Source organism: Aphelocoma coerulescens, chromosome 3 (genome assembly GCF_041296385.1).
Source record: "Aphelocoma coerulescens isolate FSJ_1873_10779 chromosome 3, UR_Acoe_1.0, whole genome shotgun sequence".
Lineage (NCBI taxonomy): Eukaryota > Metazoa > Chordata > Aves > Passeriformes > Corvidae > Aphelocoma > Aphelocoma coerulescens.
This window is the reverse complement of record NC_091016.1, coordinates 78,417,715-78,435,139: the sequence shown is the minus strand read 5'-3', so window position 1 is coordinate 78,435,139 and position 17,425 is coordinate 78,417,715. Positions and strand designations below refer to the sequence as shown.

At 39.7% G+C, this 17,425-nt stretch overlaps 1 long non-coding RNA gene across 1 annotated transcript; it reads left to right on the top strand.

The window, feature by feature from the left end:
* The first annotated feature begins 97 nt into the window (after nt 1-97).
* On the top strand, nt 98-16,932 carry LOC138107315 (uncharacterized). Its single transcript, XR_011149402.1, has 3 exons — nt 98-196; nt 13,595-13,762; nt 16,774-16,932. It is a non-coding gene; the product is annotated as an uncharacterized lncRNA (long non-coding RNA).
* Nucleotides 16,933-17,425: the final 493 nt, after the last annotated feature.

The following is a 17,425-nucleotide window of genomic DNA, read 5'->3' as shown; positions in this document are numbered from 1 at the left end:
AGCATGGGAAATCAGTCAGTGGGGGGTGTTTATTTGCCCTTTGCAGGTGGAACTTAAAGTTCCTGATGTCCATCACCTGTGGCTGTTGGTGTGAATACCCTTTTATATGTAGCTTTTTGTACGGGTGAAATACAGCTATGTGGCGGACAAAATGTACCAGATGTGTGAGGCAAGGAGAAATTCTTCTGGATATAGTGTAAGAATATTTAGGTTATGCTTTTTCATGCCAATCACTTTCAGGTTATGTTGTTAGCAAGGATTAAAACTTGCTGTATTTCTGATAAATACTTTGTAGTACTCAAAGTAGTGCCATTTTGGTGCAAATTCTTGAGTGGGAAGTGGAAATGCTCTCTTGTTTTTCACAGCGGAAATGAGCTGCTCTACTCTGTATGACGAGATAGGATGAAGCCAAGTTAACAAATGAGATGACCTCATGCCCTTTGGAGAAGTTTCAGCCTTGCTGTGAAGCACTGATAAAGCCACAAGGCTGGTGGCTGGTGTCATTTCAGGGTACAGCAGGTATAGCCACCCATCTGCTCCCTAGGCAATGGCTGCATTCCAAATATCTGATTTAACTCAAGGTGAATGGTGATAGGAGGGCTAAATATAATCTTTCTAGTGGAATGTTCTTATTTCCCAGAGTCTTTCAAAGTGTAGGGAAATTTTTCTGTAGCTGTGTGCATGAGGAACAGAACGTGCAGTACTCAAAGGGCAGCTGATGAAAGGGGCTTGCTTTACCTCAATTGCTCCTTGCTTCCAGAGTTCACCAGGCTCTGAAAACACATAAACATGGCCCCAGGGGTTGCCTGGGATAGACAAGGCATAACTGGCATGTTCATCCCTTTCCTCTGGCTTTCATCTTCCTACCTCCCAACACACAGGAGTTAGCTTTATTTATGGGTTGAGCTTAGTAATAACTTTGTTTTGAAGAAAATCCCTGTGGGCAAGGCATGACTGCTGAGGCTGTGCCTGTGTAGAAAAACAGAGGTGAAGCTGGAAATCAGCAGTCAAGCCCACACTCTCTTTAGTCTAGCTGGCAGGATGGCAAGGGCAAGGAGGGTACAATTTGTGCCTTCTGTGACCTTTGGTCTCTATGCTGATGTTGCCCAGCTGTGCAGCTGGTGTCTTTGGGTGCTGCTGCTAGCCAGGCTCCTGTCATTATAGATAACTGCTGATACACATATATAGCCTACCTGCACTTTAAGTCTTCTTGGCTCTTTTTAGGTGTGGTGTAATTATAAAAAGCAGGAAGAGAGGTAGATACTGAGTGCTGAAACCTGCTAGGTTCTTGGGATTCCCACATTTTTGGGTATCTGTCCTGCATGCACACACTCACAGCCTTAGCTCTGTGGTAGTATAATGTGACAGACTGAGCACTGAGAGCAAAGAGAGCAATGAGTGGTGTGCATTTGAAAAGAGCATATGAACTTCCTGGACTTGGTAGGTTTGAGCTTATCTTCACAGTTCCTTAGCAACCTTATTTGTTTTCAGTAAGTGCTTTCTGGGTTTGATTGTGAGGGTTTCCCTCCACCACTGTTTAGGTTGCAGCTGGGGAGGGTTAGAAAAGAGCATGAAAAGAGGACATGGCAGACACATTGGGTATCGCACTGACTGCTGCATCCTCCAGCCAGCAGAAAAAAGGCTTATTCTAGATGCTATCAAACATGAAGGAGCAGGGGAGCAGGGTAAGGAGACTAGAGCAGAACTCTGTTAGAGATGTTTTCATTATTAAAGAGAAGAAAGTGGAAAATGTTAGCTGTGCATTATATATATAACAGAGCCATACATAATATATGTTAACATGTGTATTACACATGGTGCAGAGAGTTCTCCCCTGTCCCCCAGTGCAATTTATCTCCTCCTTTTGAACTTTGCTAAAGTGCCTCTAGCAGTGCTGACACATCCCAGATGCAATCCAAAGACATGGCTGAGAAATAGGTCAGTTGCATCAGAAGTCAGGTTTCCTAAAAATGTACATGGAAAAGAGACATGAGGCTTCTGAATGTGAAGTCTCTGTAGGATTGCCTTTCTAAAAGGATGAATGTTCCAAGTTAGCAATATGACTAACACTATATAGCAAGAACAGCTTTGCTCTCACACATCTATACAGAACATAGTGAGAAGAATCTGTCAAAAACTCCAAAATTTTGGGAGCACATAGGGTTTCTTAGAGACCTACCTGATGAGGTTGGAAATTGCTTATCTTGGAGATCATGGTAGGCAGGAGGGATCTAAGTTCTGTGTGGGCAAAGAAATGAAGGTGGGTATTGGGAGAGGAAAAATTTATAGGTAATCTGGGATTAAGATTTGTCCTAAATAACATGGGCATCATCTACTCAGAGCAATCAGTGAACAGAGCAGATGTTCTCTGATCAAAAAATTTCTAAGGCATCTCTTCTTCATTTCTTGTTTTGTTTGACTTTCAGTCATATCCCATTTACTTGATCTCCCCCCCCAAGATAAGCACAAAGTAATTAAGGGGAAGTAGACATAAAGTTTTTAGTAGAAGTTAACAGGGAGTATGCATGCTTAATGACAAAATCTTGTTTAGTACCAACTTTCCCTCTTGATAATCCCATAATTCTTTCTGTGTTGCAACACATCACCTATGAAATCTGGATTTCTGACTCCATCCATGATCCTGAAGTACGTCCGTATGGGCCCTGTCTTCTGTTTTGATTGTTGCAGTTTCCTTCTCTTGACTCCCTTCCCCCTCAAAGCCTCCAAAGCAAACATGACAGAGCTGCAGTGACCCCTTTCCCACTGTTTGTCCAGAACATCTCTTTGTGCTGGCAAGAAGCTGAGTTTCTTGTCTTTTACTGTTTATGCACAACAAACTGCATTTTTCACATATACAGTGCTGCAATGCAAAGTAAGGTGAACTTCAGAATCTAAGTTTCTCTGCCTGTTTCCTGACATTTAGATGTACTCCCTAGAGAAGGCAGTGCTCAGCAAGCATGCAGTGAAAGGGCTGTCACTGGAGGCAGAGCTCTTTGATCAATTCTAAGGCTGCTTTAGGTACTGGCGTTATTTCTCCCCCTTTTAAATCTGCAAAATTAAACCACTGGTCTCTGCTGCTGGCCTCTAGGCAGGAGAATTACTGCTGCTGCTGTATGCCCTGGAATTATTGCTGCAACAGTGATTATGTGTGTTAGCTGTAGATAGGCATGCTGGGGCCCAAGGTCATGTGTTGCCAAAAGATATTCTAAAACCCTTTTCCCTCTCCACTTGTTTTTCAGATGAAGGCATGTTCCTTGTACTAAGTCAGGGTCTCTGTTTTTCTAATCCAAAGAAGTCCATGAGTAGTTGCATCTTTTCAGCTTTGCGAATTCCTAATATTTCATTCCAGTGGCAACTTTCATTCCAGTGAGCTCCTTTGCCTCAAAGTTGCTCTCTCCTCTGGAGGAAGGTGAGGAAGGGACGACAGAAGTGAAGAGGAGGAAGAAAAAATTCAGGCAAAATGTCTCCTCTCTCCCCCCTGGTGTGTCATGTTCTTGCATGTGACAGAAACTAGTTTCCCAATGCAACAAAGAAATGTGAGATATTTGGCAGTATAAATTCACCCCAAACATCTCTAAGCAAAGTTCTCATGAGCCTCTCACTTGTTTGGTGTGAGTCACTGCTGAAGATGGGCAGTCACAGCTGCTGTATCAGGGAGTCTGTCTTGGGACAGATTGCTGCCAAGAGTGTGATGCAGAACTTGCATTCACCTCCCATTGCTGTCATTTAATTTTTTTTTCAGTTGAAAACAGATTATTATGAAGAATCAATGAGGCTCTCCAAAGTGCACATGCAGCATGCCAATAAACAGTAATGAGCTTTTAATTCACAAGAGGCAATAGATTTCAGCTCCTGTTGGCTTATTTTGCACACAGGAATAATTCCTTGCTCAACAGGGTTATTTGAAAGAAATGTTAGGGTTTATATGTTATGTTGTGAAAAGAAGTTTGTAGATGGTTTCCTTCTTTTTTTCTTGTTTCTTTTTTTCCTTTCTTCTCTGAACATACTTGAAGTACCTAAGGCTCCTGGGATATTGTAGGGAAAACAGTAGTACAACTCAAGTGAGTTCTGTAGTTGATCAGTGAGGGGATTCTCTTTGTGTTTCAGATGATCACCTCTTCAGGGCCATGCAGAAAGGCTCCCTTGAAGAAAGATTCAGAGATGTGGTAACTGCTAGGCACTTCCTTCTTGCTTTCCTTCCTCCCAGAGAGAGAGAGAGGGATACCCACCCTTCCTGCCATTAGCCTTCTCCAGTTTCTCGGAGGCAGTAGGTCATACATAATGACATTTCTTAAAAAAATCAAATAAACCTACAAACCAAATGCTTTATAGGTAACAACAAGTGAGGAGTGCAGCAGCAGAGCTGACATAAGGAGTTAGGAAGGTGCAGCTGTTTGTGGGACTGGCAATCAGGTCAGGGAATTGAATTCGCTTGAAAAGGCAGGGTGGGGGAGAGGGAAGGGGTTTTACTTTGTTTTGAAGCCTGGCTCAGCTCCCTGACCTGGCTCGCAGCACAGCTGGATGTGCACTGCTGTGCTGGGGAGGAAACAAAAGGCTGGGGTGGGACGGGAGATGTAAGGGAACTCCTGCCACGTGTATTGCTGCTTACAGCAATATCTGTAAGACAGTGCCCAAGTTTGAGAATTACTATGGCTCTGAATTTGTTCTTAAGGAAGTGGATGGGGTTTGAGACCTATACTTGCCAGTCAGCTTCATAACAGCTTTCCCGGTGGCGATGTCTTTTAGCGCTTTTTTACAGATGTGATAGCAAAGGTTAGCTGACTTTTACCAAATGGATTTGCTTTGGGAACAAAGATAAAACGTGGAAGTCATTAATTCCTTGTTAGTGTGGTCTCTGTTGGTGGTTTCCATGTACCTTCCTGTGGCTGAAGCTTCTGCTGTTTATGCTGTGGTGGAGCTGGCACAGCTGCCAGCGTCCCTCAGTCAGGAAAAAGTTGACCTAAGTGGAACCACTTACTATTTTTCATTTTCTTTGCAAAGAAAACCTCTCAGAAATGCTGAGCTTTTTCAACAAACACCAACACCACTCAACCCTGGTCATCATTCTTGTAAGAAAGATGCTAGGTCATTTCTGTGCCTCTTTTAGCAAAACATTAAGAAATCTGTCCAGATTGGTTTTAAGACAACCTTCAAAATTATATTCAGGAAACTTCTCCTGCTAATCAGGAGTAATCTCCTGACAAAACTCCCTAAGTGGCTTCTGGTTTATCTGGAAGGATTTTCTCTGCTATGAAGATTTTTCAACATACTTCTTTTCCCTCTGATGCTATGGAGCCATGCCATGAACAAGACTTTTTGAACTGCATTAAGTGATATTGCTTAATGAATTTGAATAAAAGATTAAGTTGGGCTTGTTCTAGTCTGAGCATGATTAGAAATACTTCATGTATGTTTTGCTTGGAAAGCTAACACTACGTCTTAGCATGAGCCTCAAATCTTTTGAAGACAGATTTAGTTATTTTCTCCAGATATGAAAAATATTTTAAATTTCATCTAAATTTCATTAGATGCATGTTGCTGTTTTCAGGATGAAATAGCTGATTAGGTTCTTAGTTACTTTTCTTTCAGTTCCTGGAAGGAAATCTATTCTGTGGCCTATGTGGTTAAGTGAGGTTAAGCATGTGTAGACAAAGCTGTCCATGTTAAGGAAAAAGTAGAGTTAAAAGACAATTATCAAAAAATGAAAGGTGAAATTCTTTTTCAGCATGTGAGCTGCATAGGACACAATAAACCTACCCTAAAGATGATCTCATGCATGACATTCTGTCAAAGGTAATTCATGTTCCTTTAGGAACTTGTGCTTGTGGCAGGAGATTTATGCCACCTGACTAGTATGCCTGGAGAAAAAGATGTAATAAATGCTAGCAGAGAAGAAGGAAAAAGCTTGTCAAAACTTGTGGTTTATGAAAATGGTGCCAGCATTTGGTCAGAGCCAGCTTTTGTAATCAATTCTGGGAGCTGAGTTTACAGGAAAGTTTTGCTTTTCTATTAAAAGGTAGAACAGGATGAACTTTTAAACCTACTAGGTAAAGAGCTAGTTTCCATGGGCCCAAACTCTGTCAGCAAAACGAGTGTTAAGAAAGAACAGCCATATTATTAAGACAAGGCAATAGCAGAGGTGTTTTTCTCACAATGAAAGCCAGATGACTGAAATCAGAAACTTTCTGGTCTTCTATGTCTCCTCTTGGACACTGAACCAGACACTTGACTTGGAGATTTACTCAGAGACTGAACGTGGCTTTCCTGAATGGTGGTAGCTTCTACTTATAAAACAAACAAGCTTTAAGACCTTGTCCTTCAATCTCTCCTGTTTACTTGCAACCATGCATTGCAGAAGAGAGTTGAACACAGTGTGTTCTGGAGAACCCTGCTCCTTGTTTTCCCCACACTGAGGGAAAACCTTAATGAGAACAGACATTTCTCTGTTTGGGAATCGTTACTCCTCCTTTGTGTTTTGTACTTGCCAAGAAGTACTTGCATGATTAAGGCAGTTTGTTGTTTTAGATCGATAGTTTGGGTGTGGGATACGTCCAGCTTCCATGGACCAGAAAGTCTCAGTGAGCTCACTGCCACTCTCACTTCCTGCTGAGGGAGAGATCTCAATGGGATCACTAAGGTTTAGAAGTTGTGTGAATAAAGATATCTCCAAGATGAATGGTTTCAAGTGACAGGAACCTTCCTTTTCCAAACAAACACACTGGTGTTTCGTAGTCAGTCTGTGATAAAGAATAAGCTATTAGAAAAATGGAATTTCTCAGAATCACAACATTTGCAAACTTTGAGTTGTTCCAAGTCAGAATTAAAAGGTCAAACTTTCCATTGCATGAAAACTCTGAGGAAAGGAGAAAGTTGATTTGTTACCATGGAAACATTCATACCTTTATATTCAGTATAATATTACCAATAATGCAAATATCAATCTTACTCTTTGAAGAAAAAGAAATTCAGTTTAGTAAAAGCACAATGCTTTACTTTGACATTTGTACTTCTACACATTTTGAATTTCCACCCATGTCACAAGGCAAAAAAGAACTATACTCAACTATCATCAAGAGTCCTTTTCATGTGAGGGGACATGATTTAGACACTTCCTTTCCCAGGGGTGAGACTTACCTCTTACATGCTGGATGGGTTGTCCCTGTGATTTCCTCAAATATGGGAAAATACACTGCAGTGTCTGTGGTAGCAGGGAACTGCATTTGTGCTTCACCCTGGAAGTTTACAATGAGCATTAAGTTCCTGGTATTTTGGGAAAGAGTATGAGAACAGGGAGAAACTCAAAGGAGCTTTAATTCAGTACCTCTCCTGCTATTTCCTAGTATAGAGAAATCCACAATTTGAAAAGTTCCTGAGCTGGAAGTAATCTTTTTATTGTGTTTTGTTGTTACTGCATCTTTCTTTTATGATGCTTCCTATTGTTTGGTTAAGTATGTAATATTGGCATCTTAAACACTCTGTATTGGTTAGTTTAATAATTTAGTTTTGTTGAGTGGCATAGGAATTACTGGGTTAAACTTGAGGTCTGATCATATTCTCTGATCTTCCTTAGGTCTTTTATTTGAGTGTTCTCAGATAAACATTTCCCTTCACCTGTTTCACACCTATCATGACTTTACAGGCCTCAGTTTCCTTACTGGTTTCTTTCCCAAGCTGAAGTGTCTTGGTCAATTTAAATATTTTTCACACAGAAACTGTAAAACAGGACAAATACTGCTTATTTGTCCTCTTTGTACTCTTTCTGGTTATGTTCTTTCTGAGAATTGTGTGTAATATCAAAGGTATTTTTACATGACTAATTCTGACTTGTGCAACACTTTCTTTTTGATTTTCACTTCTTAGATTATTGTTCAGCTGGAGGCTGAATATTTATGTGCAGCACTGTCTTGGCAACGCCAATGCCAGCAGATGAAAGAGCTCCAGAAACAGGAGGACCCTTCCAAGAAATCTGCAGCTGGGGCATTTGCTCAGCTTCAGACTTGTAAATGCAGTGTTTAGGGACATGGCTTAGTGGTGGACAGGGCAGTAAAATTTTTACAGTTGCACTCAATGATCTCAAAGGTCTTTTCCAGCCTCGATGATCCTATGATACCATGTGTCAGTTAGACATGGTTTAGGGAGCTATGGCTAAGTTCTCCCATAACTTGTAGTTTGATAATCTATTATGATGAAGTTTGACTGATGTTATAAAGATGACTGGCATCTACAAAGACATCCAGAAGACTGTTGGGAATGTGCATTTTAATGCTACACAAATTAAATGCATTGTTGTTACATACAAACAATGAACAAAACTGACATTAATTTAAAACAAAATGGGGGAATGAGACCTTGCAATTGTAGTAGAGAGGGAAAAAGTCACCCTGATAGAGTCAAAAAAGGAAATCAAATGTTAAGAATTAGAATGGGGAAATCAGAATGAGTAGAAGGAAAATTAAATAGAGTATAAAAATTTGGTGCTATATAAATCCAAAGTGTGCCCATACCCTGCCTGCTGTGTGCAGTTCAGCTATCCCTGTTCTCCACCTTGAAAAGGGCTATAACAGGAGTAGTTCAGAGAAAGCCAAAGATGGCCTGAAGATATGAAATGGATTCTACAGGAAGAATAAATCAATTAGCTCTCCTGCTTGGAAAGGGTATAACTGAAAATAAATATTGCAAAAAAATAGGAATTCATGGATGACATGGAGATCACAGAATCATTTAGGCTGGAAAATACCTCAAGGAGCATTGAGTCCAACCATTTATTAACCCAGCACTAAACCATGTCCCAAGTGCCATATCCACATGTCTTTTAAATACCTGCAGTGATGGGGGTTCAACGACTTCCCTGGGCAGCCTGTTCCAATGCTGGACAACCCTTTTTGTGAAGAAACTCTTCATAATACCCAATCTAAACCTCCCCTGGTACAACTTGAGGCCATTTTTCTTGCCCCTTTTGTTCTTGTATAGGAAAAGACATAATTAATTAACTTGGGACTGTGCAATGAAGAAAATAGGTGGCACATAGAAGGATGCAATTTTTTAACACAGGGACTTAAGCTATGGAACTGCTGCTAGAAAATATAAGTGATAGAAAAAACTCCATATATCATAATTCCACTAAGGCTGGGGAATACTAAGAGAAAGTTATTGCTTACTTCTTTACAAACCAGCTGTGCAGTGAGATGGTCTGTGCCTCATGTGCCTGCATGAAGAGTTAGGGGAAAAGGAGGAAGACGTGGTAGAAAAGAAAATTTAAGGAAGGATGGGAAAGAAGATGAAAAATATGAGAGGTTCTGGATTGAAAGAATAAGGAGAAATGCTTTGACACTGAGAGCTGGGAGGTGGTTTGTGAAAGGAGTTTGGAGACAGAAGGGCTTGGGACATGAAAAGTCACAGCTGTGAAAAAGGAGATGAGAGAAGAGAGTCAGGGGATGTCTGTGCTGTGCTACACAGGATTTTGGTTGAGAATGGGCAGGGATTACTGTGGTGCCTCCCTGCTGCCTCTAGCCAGCTCTTATCTGGACACAGAAATTTGCAGACACTTGGCCTTCCTCTCCCAGCAGCAAGGGTTTTGTCACCCGTACATTCTCTTTTTGTCACACGAAAGTATAAAAATTAAAGTGTAATTTCCAGGAGGGAAGATAACTATTTTACTGTCTATTTTAAAATCAGTACTTCAACATCGTGGATCACCGAACTCATCTGCTCTACAGTTTTTCCCCCCCTTTCCAGCGTGAGTTGGAAAAGTATGTACATACTTCTGTCCTGCGGGCAGGCTCAGCTGGCAGTGGCACCGTCTCCTTTGCTCAAATCCATTTCCAAATTTAGTCAGGGAGATGTAGTAATAAATTGCGGACGAAGCCCATTCCCGGCTTGGCCAGCAGATGGCAATTCCTGCATTGTTAGCTATCCTTAGGCGGCCTTTAAGGCGTACAGAAAGCGGAGTTTGCAGTTGCTGAGTCTCCATAAAAAGATAGTGAGCATAAAAACACCTCTGGAAATTGTGTTCAGGTTTCCTGTCAGCTACTAACAGATCAGATGCCAGAGCTACTCGGTGTGTGAAATCAGTGTTGTCATACATTAAGGAGAAAAGAACACTGTTCTGTTCACTCTGCAGTTAACTCTGTTTCGCTGCTGTAACAAGAAGCACGGGAACTTTTGGTCCTGTTTTAATGGTATTGCAGAATCTGCATTGTTTTGGGGTTGTTTCCTGTCACATCAAATGTTCCTGACATGCATTGACATGGAAAGCTGAAATTAAAGTCAATATAAGAGGGTGTTTCCTGCTGTTACAAATCTATGGGAAATGACCTGTTTAATTTCAGAAGGAAAAAAAAAAAAAAGCAGAGCATGCAGATACAGATAATATATGCATTAAATTACAGACTTCTGGAGGAGGTTAGAAGAGAAGACTGCTACTGAGAAATCAATGTAAGCTTGAGTCAGGTTCTTTGCTGTGAAAGGGAAAAGTTTCAGGAATGATGTAAAAGCCAGCAAGACAGAACAATGGCTAATGGACAAATACATTGATACTTTCCTTTTCCTTGCCTGAATTTCTCTTTCATTTTCACATTGAAATGGCTCTGTAGGGCTAACTACAATGTGTTATTTAGGGAATGTTGTGAGTTTTATGTCTCGGGATTGGTAACACCCAATGTAGGGAGGAGGAAGGGTTAACAAGGAGGTCCAAGCTGACGTTACAGAAATGGCTGGGCCAGAAGGGGGTACAGAAGTTCCCAGTAAGTGCGGGGGGAAAACATTCCTTAAATAATTTTTGGTGACCATTTTGCCTGGAGAAGCATGAATTGGATATGAAGCAAGATTATCTAGCTTTGTGTGGCTCAAAGTTTAGTTGTCCTGATGTGAGACTGAGGGCTGAAAGGAGAAAAAAAAAAAAAATTGGAAGAGGTACTCAGGGTCCTGCCAAAAAGCCAGGTTTACTTTTAAGCACTTAATATTTGAAACTGATCGAAATACTGTGTTTTACTTTCCAGTTGTACTGATACCATCAAAATACGATGAGAGAATTTCTTCCTAGACTGAGAGTGTAACAGTTTTTAACTCAAGGTCCTTTCCCAAGCTATTGTACGCAGACCAGAAGTGTGCAAAGTCTTCCCTTGTGTTTGTCATCAGTGGCCTGTGCTCTGGGACACCCTGAGTTACAAGTCCTCTCACTGTCAGAGAAGAAAGTGCTTCCTTGAGTGAGGGAGTGTCTAGACCACCAGAAACAAGCCAGTTGAAGCAGAAGTCTGGAGGGGTTGTCTGGCCTCAGGCTTCAAAGTAAGGCCAGGATTTGCTGCTGGTGAATAATTTTGGCAGACCACAGGGACTGTGTTCAAAAGCTTGTTTAAAAAACAAACAAACCTGTAACTCTTACATGCTAATGGGTAAGAAATTTTTGCTCTAAGCCTGTGCTCCTTACTTTAACATCAAACCTGTTTCTGAAAACTGTTGTTACGTAACCACATATTTAGGAAAGAGCAGAGTCAGGAGGAATTAATCCAGGTAATTAGGAGGGTTGGTTTCGGGGTAGGAGAGAGAAGAGGTAGTGAGAATGGAGTTAAACATTGGATCTGCACCTGGCAATCTGCTTGAGAAATCCAGAGTTAGGAACACCGGGTCTCTCTGCATCAGCAAAGCTTTGAAATGTGGGAGATTGAGTTTGGATACAACCAGAGTAAGTTGATGTCTAACCAGAGAACAGACATCAAGCCTCCTGTGACAATAAGTGCTTCCAGTTAATATTTCATACATATATTGCTCTCCAAAAGGAGAGTGACATCTCATCTTTACAAGAAGCACGCATCTTGACTCTAAAAAATCAGAAGTCTAGCTCTCTCACACTGACCCTGCACATCAGGAAAAGCAAAATGGGAAAAAGTTCCTCTCAAATCCCTTTGGAGGTTACCCTGAGAGCATCAGTCCTACTGTGAAAGCTGAAGTCAAACACAAGGTTGGAGTTTTTTGTAAGTGTCTGTAACTCCTGGCTATGCTTGGATTAATTGCACAACCAAAAATCTGCTTTTTCCAACCAATAGCCTTGCAAAGTCATACTGAAACCAAAAAGTAGTGTGTACTTTGGCAGAGGTATTACCAGCTACAAAGATCTGGCAACTGCAACTTGTGTAACAATCTTGCTAATTGTATTTAAATTGGAGTGGATCAACCCTTCTAACACTGAATAAAGAACAACTTTATTTTTCCAAGGAGAAAAGCAGATAGGAGGCTGGATGTATACAGGTGAGCAGGGTTTTAACAAGTGTTTCTGCAATAAGATTTGACACCAGGTTAACTATTCCCATTTGCTGTGTGGGTGCAAGTTATTACATTGAATAAAGTAAAAGATGGTCTGAAGTTAAAGCTCTGTAGTAACCCGCACAATAATTCATGTGCAAGCACAACTTACAGGTCTGTATTTACTCCACAACCATTCACATGTAAACAGCCTTATGTGAGAATAATTACTTTTCTTCTTGTTCAACTTTTTCCACATGCCTTTGGAATATTAAGCTAACTAATGAAAAAAAAAAAAAAGGTCCTCTTGTATGTGTGGAAATATAACAGTAGGTATAAGAAAGGGTTGGTAGTCCTTTAGCTCCTGCTTTTCTACTGACTGGTGGCAGCACATCAAATATCCTGCAGAAATACAATTAGAAAAATGCCTTAAGATCAAAGGAACTACAAAGCTACAAAATCTGGGAACAAAGTGGGTCGTTAAAGGTCAGCAAACATTCTTTCTGTAAAACTAAGGGTCCCAGGTTATTTTTAAGATCACTTCCTTATGTCAGGGGTGGCTTTCTTAGTGGGAATACTAAGTATGTTCAGATAATACAGAAACCTGAGATGACTTAATGATTAATAGTGTTATTCTCCATAGCAAATTTACCTCAAATAGAATTGTACATAATTTAGTACACTGTTTTCATGCCCAGTCAGTAGCATTATAGGTCTTATTAATTGTAAAACCCTGTTAGTACACAGCAGTATCCCTCAGTAAATTCCAGCAAAGTGAATTCTGAAATGACGATAGCACTGCCTATGCATGGTTATAAATCAGATTTCTAAGTGTCTGGGAATTATTCATGTGGTTTAAATGGCTTGGGTTTATATTGTCTTGTTGCTTATTTGGCCCAATTTGAACATGCAAGCTTTCCCTCAAAGGGTGGTACTCTGTGTAGTTTATTATTCAAACAGTTGGCAACTTCTTAATGGTTTAGATGTTGCTTGAAGAGCTTGGAGGAATTGAAGGTTTTTAGTAAAATAATTAGGTGGAGTGTCATTTAATTTTAAATATTACTATCCCAGGGAGTTTAAATAAGATGACCTTGATTTCACCCTGATGAGAGAAGGAGGGAAGTGTTTCCTTTAAAGTGTTTCTAACTAAAATGTAAGACACAGACAGACACCTAAACAGTTAGACCTTTTATATACTGAATAATTCTACCTGAAAACTGATACTGCATCTGTTATGTCACAGTGCTGTGATCAGAAGCTTCTGTAATGAAAAATCTTTACATAGTCTTTATTTTAAATAATTCGGAAGATCATTATGATGATAAAGAAAATTGATTATTAATTTTATCTGTCTCAGGGAATGCATCTAGGAATCCCAGAGAGGAATCTTAGTCTATGTGCATCTCTTGAGTTATGAAAGATGCTGTGCCAGAGGGAGGACAAAGAGCACTTGGGAGCCACTGGATCTGGATGATTCACATTTGGCGTTCAAGTAAATGCTGCACTATGAATGACCAGCTATAAGGTAACCTCGTACTCCTCACGGGTGAGGCTGGCCAGGGGTAGCACCTTGTCTTGCTCAGCCTAAGTAATAGGGAGAGCAATTTAGGATTCCTTAATTAAATTGATTTGTGTGGATATATGCCATACTATAAATCCTTCTTTCTGTACCAGTTTATTTTTTTTTTATACGTAAAGTAATGGTTATCCCCTTAGTCTGGTAGGGATGGATTTTATCAGAGTATAAATAGAGAGTGCAAGGCCTATGTGTGTGCTTACTTCTGAACAAGTGGTATATTTTTATTTAACCACAAAGTAAATACATATTTAGAGGAAGGCCATTGATACAGGATTTATTTAACTTTAAAAAAATCTCTGTCAACACAAGGATTAATTTAATTCTGCTTTTGAAAGAGAGGAGATATTCAATGGTGCTAACAAGAATCATTATGTTTATTTCACAAAATACAGTCATTGCAAACTAAATGTTGCTGAAGTCTATTTTACCCATATTACCATACATGGAATGAATTGTGTGTTAAATAACCTATCAATTGGAGAAAAGTGAGCCAGAGAGACTATGTAATTGTTTTTTCTTTACTGACCTGCAACAGACTGGATTTTTTCTTGTGGGATACCCAACTTTAAATTCAGGATTTCAGATGATATTTAAAATGTAGATGTAGGCTGAGGACAATAATTTAGAATTTTAAAAAAAAGAAAAACTATCACATTTGTTAATCTTCTATATATTAAAGCAGTTCTGTGAGCAGAAAAGTAGAATGAAATTAGGTCCTTTTGTGACAGCTGCAAGGTAGATGCATGAAATTATTTATCATATACTTAATGTCCTGTATCATTTATATACTTCCATGCAAATATGTACAGCCCAAAACTATTCTTTGCTGTATTTAGTACCCCCATATCAGTCTTAAAATGTCAGATTTTTAATGTTGTATTTCTCAACACAAATCTGTTCAATTTGCAAAGGCAAGTAGACTTTCTACATGGAAGACTTTGTTAACAGTTTTCATATGCCTTAATATTTGAACTGACTCCCTTAGATACACAGTTTTGCTTACCTAGTAAGTAAAATGCTGAGTGTTGTAAATCATACCTTGAAATGGGGCCACTACCACCTGCTAGCCCTTGCTATAGTCCTTAATACAGAAACAGTTTCAAAGGGACGAATGGACAACAGTGATCAACAAAGTTAATTTAACTTCCATAGAAATTAGAATTCTTAAAAATCAAGTGAGCAAGATTAGTGTAATATCTATTCCTGGTGGTTTTTCACTCCAGGTAGTATTGTCAGAGGTAGTAGTTTTTTCCTTTTTCAACTTTTTGCAGCCTGAAAAGTCAAGTGAGTGGCCACTGAGCAAACAACCAAAATCTGCTTCTAGACAACTACCTGATGAGGTTTATTTGGTAAAACATTTGCTTCTCTGATGATCCAAACTTTTGTTGAAAGCAAAATTGAGTTCTTGAGATTGCAAAGGTGATCTGGAAGATATTAAATTTACATAAACAAAGGAAGGAACTCTGAGGTGCTTAGATCCTATGATAATGTGTGCAATATGAAATACTTGACCTGTGTAGTGGTATCAAACCACGCCTGAAGACAGCCTAAAAGAATGGCTTGAAGCAGTTCCTGCTCATTTGAAAGAGGTGTTGACTTTGAAGCTGAATGAGAATGTTGCCAGCACTGTTAGTTATTTCACTGCCAAGAGAGATGAATGATCATGCTAGGACAATGTATTCTTCATGCTTCCTCATTTAGCAATAGGATCAAAACAAATTCCAGGTTTGACGTCAGATTAAAAATTATCTTAAGATGTTCAACTTAATATCCAAGGATGGGATTAATTTCACCAAATTTTAAGTGTCTAGAGTTTTCAATCGTACATCTAAGCTAGTCATGTGGGCTCCTTCAGTATCATTTATCTCATCATAAATGTTAATGTTTAAAGTAATTTGTGCTGCTGTTCCCACCTACCAACACTACATATGTCCCTGATCAGATGTTCACAGTGGAGACAGTGACAAGGTAGGCTAGAGAAATCCTACACTAAAAGTCTGCCATCAAAAATTTAGCTTTGTGCAGCTGGGGATTGGCAGGGGCAGAGGGCTTTGACAGGTAGTGACTGCCACTTTCTTTCACTTGCCTACCTTTAAGAGTAGCAGTTATGTGTCAACCATGTTCCAGACAACAGCCAGTCAAGTCCCATCCACTCTTCATTGAATGATAAACCACACTTGAATTTAATTTGTAAAGGAGCCAGTCCCCAGCCATAAGGTGAACGTAAAAAAGGAAAATGTTAAGTCTGGAACCGGTGTTTTAAATAAGCGTGGACGTGAGAATTGGATGTGTTGCTTTTCTCTAGCTTCACTAGTTAGACATTTAGTCTACTTTCTTTCCCTCTCTCATACTGCTTGGAATTAGGAGGGAACCTATATATTGACAACTAATAGCAGTCTAGAAAACTTCTACTGTAGGTATTATCAAATTTAGGTTAGATGCTCTCAACACTCCTCACGGTAAACAAGTAAAATCTGTGGTTTTCACCTTTGGAAATGTGACTCATCTGCTCAGCAGTCAGATGCAGCCCTTGTAGTTCATACGACTCAGCTGGAGCCCAGTCTGAAACATCAGTAGAACATCCTGTCTGGCTGAGAGATGCATAAACACTGCTTACTGAATGGGATTTAATCTAATGTTGATCTTCACGCAGTTGGCGATACCATATGTTTTTGTGTTTTAATGGTTATCCTGTTTATCTCATCTTTCTGACCTAAGGCCAAATCCTTCTGCTGAATAACTGTCTTAATAATACTAGTTGAAAATTAAAGAACAAAAAGGCTTAATCATTAATATCATGTATTAGTCTAATGGGCCACAAAATTTTGTTAGCCTCATGTCCTCTCTGTATAGTTCCTTGCTTTCTTGGATTTGCTTCTACTGGACTGCTTGTTGAAAATTTGTGGTAAAGTTAGGCATTTTACTGAAGAGCTTTTTTTTTTTTCTGGATGATATAGGCATACCCTTTTCATTGACTACAGTACAAATTCTAATCAGATCAACAGAAGAAGGAAAAATTAAACTCTCTGAACACATACTCTTCAGGCTTGGAATTCTGTCCACTTTACCTTTGCGGAATACTGCACAACTTTGAAAAGCTTTACAAATAAAATGGTTTATGGAAAAGTTGTCTTGGTGTGTCACTAACAGCATACTTCAACAACACAGGTAATTTTTTTAAAAGTCATTGGCAATTGTAATATTCCTTATGGTCAAAGAAAATGCTGCATGTGAGATCTACTGAAATCTTGGTCTATTTTCAATACCTTGTGAGAAAGTGAGTCAATGTTTAATGGGGAGCTGGCTAGAATTTCAGCTACGGTTGCAGAACATGCCATTTCCCGGCCCCTGGGGCTTTTGAAAGTCCACAAATGATAGGGCAAATTCCTCCTTTGGCACTGGTCTTTCATGTATTGATCCTAAAATAGGCACAGCCTAAGTACCACCGTAGCAGATGTCTCTCACAGAGCATTATGTCTTTTGCGTGCACAATTGCTGTATCAGCTGTAGGGTATTAATAAAACATGTACAGTAAGCACATCACCATAAACAGGAAGGAAGTTTAGACAAACCCAAGGCTTTCCTCACATCACATTTCTCAGCTTATCC